This window comes from Sapajus apella, unplaced genomic scaffold (genome assembly GCF_009761245.1).
Source record: "Sapajus apella isolate SASKATOON/1434 unplaced genomic scaffold, GSC_monkey_1.0 scaffold3, whole genome shotgun sequence".
NCBI lineage: Eukaryota > Metazoa > Chordata > Mammalia > Primates > Cebidae > Sapajus > Sapajus apella.
This window is the reverse complement of record NW_022436943.1, coordinates 24643823-24651238: the sequence shown is the minus strand read 5'-3', so window position 1 is coordinate 24651238 and position 7416 is coordinate 24643823. Positions and strand designations below refer to the sequence as shown.

Sequence of the window (7416 nt, the reverse complement as noted above, 5' to 3'; positions counted from 1 at the left end):
ACACACACACACACACACACACACACACACACACACACACACTCTCTCTCTCTCTCTCTCTCTCTCTCTCTCTCTCTTCACTTTCTTTACCTCTGTCCCTGGCTCTTATTTTCCTCCTTCCTCCTTTAAGTGAGTGATAAGGAGAAAGACATGCCCTAGTTTCTTTCCCTGGGCTTCTCCAAACCCCATTTGGCCTCTCAATCTTTCCCATCCTGGGATCTCCACCGAGAAACTCAGCTTCATCTTGTCTCCCAGCTTATACTAGCCTAGACTCCTTTGAGTGCATTTGAGAAAATGCAATATGTTAGTAGGCATTTTTATTTTAAAAGATAGGATGAGTTTTTTTTTTTTTAATGCTTTAATTTATAGATTCTAGATTTTGATCCCAATTTATTCACAGGTTTTCTTGGTCAGCAGTTTCTGGGTACCTCTTCCTAGACCCCTTTCCTTTGTGCAACTCAGGTCAGAGTGCATGCTAGTCTTAGCTACCTGGCCTTTCATCCCCTGTGAATTCAGGATGACCATGCTGCTGGGTCCAGGGTGGCTTAACTATTATTGATCTTTTATATATATATAATTTGTTTAGTCACTTAGTTTAACCCTCTGGTCTATGGTTCTTAAGAGCTCTATGAGCTCTTGTATTAAAAACAAAACAAAACAAACAACAACAACTTAACACTTTTCTTGATGACCTACTCTGAGCCAGGCAATGTGCCTTGTGATATGGAGAATACAATGCAAAGGAGGTGTCTGGCTGGAGTAGTTCAGAGCTTAGCGAGAAAGAGGGACAACATCCATACAATTGCAGTAGAATGGGGCCAAAACTTTGGTAGATGTTTAAATTTTTTTGAGTACCCAATGCCCAGGCCTCTTTTCTATTCTTGGGTAGCCGGCAGAGGTTGCAAATTTGTGCTAGGCAGGGCTTTCTTTCACTTTGTACGAACTATAGGAATTCGTTCTTTCATATCTCCAGCAATAAAGATACCAGCATGTGACCATGCTCAGCCAGTTTAATGCTCCTTCCAAGGATTTCTGTTTTGTTTTGTTTTGAGACAGAGTTTCACTATGTCACCCAGGCTGGAGTGCAGTGGTGCTGTCTCAGCTCACTGCAACTTCTGCCTCCCGAGTTTAAGCAATTTTCATGCTTTAGCCTCCTGAGTAGCTAAGATTACAGGTACACACCACCACGCCCTGCTAATTTTTTATATTTCTAGTAGAGATGAGGTTTTGCCCTGTTGCCCAGGCTGGTCTCAAACTCCTGAGCTCAGGCAATCTGCCGGCCTTGGCCTCCCAAAGTATCGGGATTACAGGCCTGAGCCACTGTGCTTGGCCCTGCCAAGGATTTTGAATCCAGATGGAGAGAAATAAAGATACAGGGACTACTATTGAGAAATGTTTTAAAGACTGTGGCCGCAGCACTCAGTCTAGAAACTACATTTGGTTCTAGCACATTTACCAATGTACTCCAGACTTCCAGGCACTCCATATCTTCCAATATATTTATTTTCATCTTTAATTATTTAGAGGTATGTCTGTGTGTTGTGTGTTGTTTTTCTTGTTTGAAATCAAGAACTTTGATACAGAAATTAATAATGGGGAGTGCAATGCAGACAACAGATCCTTAGAGATGGGAAAAACTAAAATTGGGAGGGGGGCGGTCTGTGAAACTTGCACTAGTATTGGTTATGGGATTCTGGCAACCATGACATGAAGTGATGAACACTAATTCAGTGACCACCTATGGTCACTTGTAATGAAGCACTCATTGAAGGCAAGATTTCAGGAACCACTTTACTGCTGACACAGAATAGTATGAAGGTATAAGAAATGAAAGAGTAGTGGGTAAGGTGGATTCTTTTAATGGCACTAGAAAATCTAAAGAAAGAAAATGATAGGTCCAAATATATTAATTCAGCCTTTGGCTGTTTCCTAAGTCTTGGGGGAAGAGGACTTTCTTTTGTTCCTGTAACTCCCTTGCTGTGTGAAGCCAATTCTTCTCAGGTCTTAGCCATCTGCCCTCCTCACTTCCTCAGCCTAACTTATCAATAGAATAGCTGCCAACTTTGAGTGGGGCTCAGGACAAGAAGATGCTCTCTGGCCGATATAATCAGAAGCACAGACAACTAACTATAATGGTGAGCAGTGCTCATGGCTCACAGCCAGAGCTGTATCTTAAAGGAAATCGTGCCATTGATTAGTTCAAAGTTTCTATCACAGTGCCTGGGATTCTACCAAAACCACAACATTTATCTTTTGTGAACCAGCTGAGCATTTGCCCAGAACTTTAATGTTATTTTTGCATGAGTAAATGTGCTCTAAACCTCCCCCAAGTCATTTACAAATACAGCTTTGAAACATAGGCTGTTTGTTCCTGACTGTGTGTGGGTGCATGCATACACACACAGATATGCACACAAATAGTTCCATGTGTAAACTCATTGAGCTTTGGTTTTTGCTTTGTATAAATATCTTTTAACTCAAGTGCATGTTTCTACTTAGCATAGTGTAAGATGCATTGTAAGCCTTTAATCAGTAATTTTTGTAATCAATAATTTGCTGAATCAAGACATCAGCACTAATAATCTCTAATTCCCTCAGATTCATAATGCAACATATTTTATTTTCCTCATGGATTGAATTTCTTCCTTGCTTGGTTTGACTCCAAACTTGTCAAGAGTTCATATCACAGAAAAAGTATCCTGTGGTGAAGAAAAATGAAAACATGTTTAAATTGTTGCATCTCTCTTAAATCTTTCTTTTGAAGGAATGCTTAACTAAAGGAAGTTAGCTGGCCACACTCACCTATAAAATGCCTTCTTTCTTAGGCTTATAGAGTTAAAATTTTATCTTTTAAAATTTTTTATTTAAGATGAGGTACTGCTCTGTCTCCCAAACCGGAGTGCAGTGGCAAGATCATAGCTCACTGCATCCTTGAACTCCTTGGCTAAAGCCATCCTACTACCTCAGCCTCCCAAGTAGCTGGGACTATAGATGTGTGCCACCATGCCTAGCTAATTTTCTCCTCCTTCTCTTCTCCTTCTCCTCCTTCTCCTTCTCTCTTCCTCTCCTTCTCCTCCTTGTCCTCCTCCTCCTACTCCTCCTCCTCATCGTCCTTCTCCTCCTTCTCCTTCTCCTTCTCCTTCTTCCTTGATGGGGTTGCCCAGACCAATCAAACTTCTGGCCTCACGAGATTCTCCTACTTTGGCCTCCTAAAATGCTAGCGTTACAGGTGTAAGCCACCACAGTCAGCCTGAAATTTTATCTTTTGAAATTAGTATGGTGTATCAGTTTTTAGAGGGCCCATTTCTACATAACAAGGGAAATTAAATACCTTTTACTGCTACAAAAATAGAATTAGGTACATGTGGTTTAATGAACAGATGTGGTTTTGGATGCTTAATAATATGTTTCATTTGTTAAGGCATATCTTCTATAGAGGTGTAACTGATATGAACTTGTTGTCACTGGAAACCTCTACTTTCTGAACAAATTTTAGAAATGAAATAAGCCATTTCATAGTGGAGTTGGGAGCTCTCATGGTAGGGTCTATGTTATAACTGAAACTTCTTTGAAGAGTTTATTCGAGTAGATATAACCTTTGTTTAAACAAATGATCTATTTGATGTAGATGAGGAGTTGGTAGATTTTTTTCTACAAAGGGCTAGATAGTAAATATTTTAGGCTTTGAAGACACTTATGGTCTCTGTTTCTCTTCCTCCTCCTCTCCATTCTCCTCCTCCTTTCCTTCCCTTTCCCTCTCCCAATTCCCTCTTCTTCGCTGGAGTCCCCTCTTCTTCCTCTTCCTCTTTTTCCTCCTTCAGTCCATTAAAAAGGAACAAACCAATTCTTTGTATACAAAAACAATCTGCAGACTGAATCTGGCCTACAGGGCACAGTTTGCTGACCCCTAAGGCAGATTATTATATTAGAATAGGGTAGGCAACAATAACAATTCTAAAATTCTGAAGTCTCTGTGGCTTAATATGTTTATTATTTATTTTACATCTGTACAGGTCAGGTGGCCCTCCTTCATCTTATAGACCTACTAGATCCTCATCCACCATCCTCAGACTTCCTGCAGAACAGGGCTGGGACCAGGATAAGGTAAGCGAGCTCTTCAGGGCACATAATCCAAGGAGGTCCCGACTCTTAGGTACATGAGGGCCTGCCTCTGAAGGGGAAGACAGAGCTGGGGGATCACAAGGCACTTTTTAAAAAATATTTTTTAGAACAGTCTTAGAATTACAGAAAAGTTGAGGAGACAATACAGAGAATTCCCAAAAATCTGTATCCAGGTTCTCCAATTATTAGCATCTTATATTCGTTTGGTGCATTTATTATCATTAATGTATGAATATTGCTACATTAACATTAGCCAAAGCCTATACTTTATTCAGATTTCCTTAGTTTTTACCAAGTGTGCTTAAAAAAAAAAAATTCACAGGATTGCATCTGGGATACCACAGAACACTTAGTTGTCCTGTTTCTTTAGGTTCCTCCTGGCTGTGACTGTTTCTCAGTTTCCTTGTGTTTGATGACCTTGACAGTTTTGAGGAGTTCTGGTCAGGCATTTTGTAGGATCCTCTTCTATTTGAATATGGTGTTTTTCTTACAGTTAAACCATTTTTGTGCGTTTTGAGGAGGAATACCACAGAGGTGAGGTACCATTTTCCTCACATTGTATCAAGGGTACACATCATCAATATCAGTTATTGCGGTCAACGTTGACCTTGATCCCTACACCGAAGCAGTATTTGTTACCCTCTTCCCATCTTCCCATACTGGAATCTTTGGAAACAGTAATGAAGTGTAACTTGCACCTAGGTAGTAGAGAGTAGCTACGTAAATTATTTGGAATTCTTTTGACTGGGAGTCCTGACTCTTTTTTCCCATTTATTTTCTTATTTTTTGTTTTATTTTAAATTGACAAATAATAGTGGTATGAAATGATCAAATCTGGGTAATTAGCATATCCACCTGAACTGTTTATCATTTCTTTGTTGTGAGAACATTTAAAATCCTCTTTTAGCTATTTAGAAATATGCAATACATTCTTATTAACTATAATCATCTCGCTGTGCAACAGAACAGCAGAACTGATTCCTCCTGTCTAACTATAACTTCGTCCCCACTGATCAATGTCTCTCCTTTCCCTGTACACCCCTGCACTCACCAGACTCTGGTAACCATCATTCTACGTTCTACTTCTATGAGTTTGACTTTTGTAGATTCCATATATAAGTGAGACCATACGCTATTTGTCTCTTTATACTGGGCTTATTTTACTCAGTGTAATAACCTCTAGGTTCAGTCAGGTTGTCAAAAATGACAAAATTTTCTGTGTTTTTTAAGGCTGAATAATATTCATTGTGTGTAGATATCACATTAAAAATTTCATCTGTTGATAGACACTGAGTTTGTTTCCACTTCTTGGTGCTGGTGAATAATGCTGCAGTGAACGTGGGCATGCAGATATCTCTTTGGCACACTGACTTCAGTTCCTTTGAGTGTGTACCCCACAGTGGAGTTGCTGAATCATATATATAGTGTTTCTACTTTTATTTTTTTGAGGAACATCCATACTGTTTTCCGAAATTGCTATACTAGTTTATATTCCCACCAACAATATATAAGGCACTCCTTTTCTCCACAGCCTCTGCAACACTTAATCTTTCAATCTTTTGATAATAGCCATTCTCACAGGTGTGAGTTATATCTCACTGCAGTTTTAATTTGCATTTATCTGAGGATTGAAATCTTGAGCATTTTTTATATTATATATGTCTTTTATATTATTTATGTCTTCTTTTGAGAAATGTATATTCAAGTCCTTTGCCCATTTTTAAACAGGGTTATTTATTTTCTTGTTATGAAGGTAGTATGAATTCCTTGTATATTTTGGACATTAACCCCTTTATCTGATAAATGGTTTGAAAATATTCCCTTTATTTATTTATATTAGTATGGGATCTTAGATATTTATTTTATACTTTGGATTATAATTCAGTACCTTATTTTGTGGCTTGAGTTGTTTAGTTTTGGACATTGGGACTCTTTCAGCGGGCTCCTTTGCTTCTTTGATATAAGTAAGCACTTCCTTATTTTTTGGCACAAGAGGATCCTTCAAGTTCATATTTTCTGCTCTGGCTTTAGAATCAGCCATTTCTCCAAAGAGCCCTGGTTCCTTCTGTTGGAGAATGGTATTAGAAACCAAGATTTGGGTGTTAGGTGTGCTCATTGCTACTGGGGTATTATTGCAACTCAATCTCTTACATTGTCATGCAGCATCTGGAAAACTCTATGATATACTTGTGAAAGCATGAGAATAAAAAGGGCAAATCAGAGTTTAGCATTATTACAAACATAGTTTTGACCTCCAGGACACCCTTAAGGGTCTTGTAGCTCCAGGGGTCGCTGAAGCACAGTTTCAGAACCTGTCCCTTATTGGATTCCAGCTTCATTATGCCACCTTGGGGGAGTTATTTAATCTTCTGTGGCTTAACTTCTTCCTCTTTCAAATGGGGAGAAAAACAATGCTTACCTGAGGGTTCACGTGAGGATCAAAGGACAATTCATGTGAGACATTTAGACCCCAGCCTAGTACAGAGAAAACTCCACAGTCATCAGTATAATTTTTAAACAAGCACAGAAGTTGATTATGACAATTTCTGATCTGTGATAGGGTATTTTTCACGTATAGGATTTAATTTTATGCCACTTCCTTGGTCAGGAATGCAATATAATCTTTTAAAAAGTAATGAATCTTTTAAAAACTCCATTACAGTTTTTTAATATTGATAATCTCTTTGTGATCAGAACTGGGGAAAACATGTTCTTCCTCTCCCCAGGTTGAAACATGCCCGTGTATGACAACTCTCCAAAGATAGATCTCATTTGCTCTTTACTGTTGCTGTTGATCTGAATTCCTGAAAGTCCAGGACTTCAAACACTGTAATAATTCCTTTGAGACCACTGATTTTTCAATGTTTCTTTCATTTATAACAATTTTGCATAGTTGATCTAATTGCTATAAAATAGTATGAATTAAAACCACCAATCAAGAATATTATCATGGAAAGCTGATTATTTTTCATGGTCAAGTTGCAGTGATTTTCTCTTAACCCAGGGTGTATGGCATTCACATTTTGTTTTATTGCACCATGTGAGTTAAAATGAAAAAGCTTCACATCACTTAAGTAACAGATGTATGATGCATGCGAAGTTGTGCAATCTTGTGATAACTATCTTAAATGTAAAAGAACTTCAAACGACAATAATGAGAGGTTAATCCAAGAAGTATTAACAGATTCCTCCTTATCCACCCTGAAAAGGGAAGCATTTATATAACTAATTAGTGTTCCATAGTAAATAATCCACTGACATTTATAAGAAGCATTCCTATTAGAGTCTGGAGTA

The 7416-nt window shown here is 38.3% G+C and overlaps 1 long non-coding RNA gene across 1 annotated transcript; it reads left to right on the top strand.

The window, feature by feature from the left end:
* Positions 1-4016: 4016 nt before the first annotated feature.
* LOC116529476 lies at positions 4017-5406 on the top strand. The gene is made up of 2 exons (XR_004259519.1): positions 4017-4104; positions 4641-5406. It is a non-coding gene; the product is annotated as an uncharacterized LOC116529476 (long non-coding RNA).
* Positions 5407-7416: the final 2010 nt, after the last annotated feature.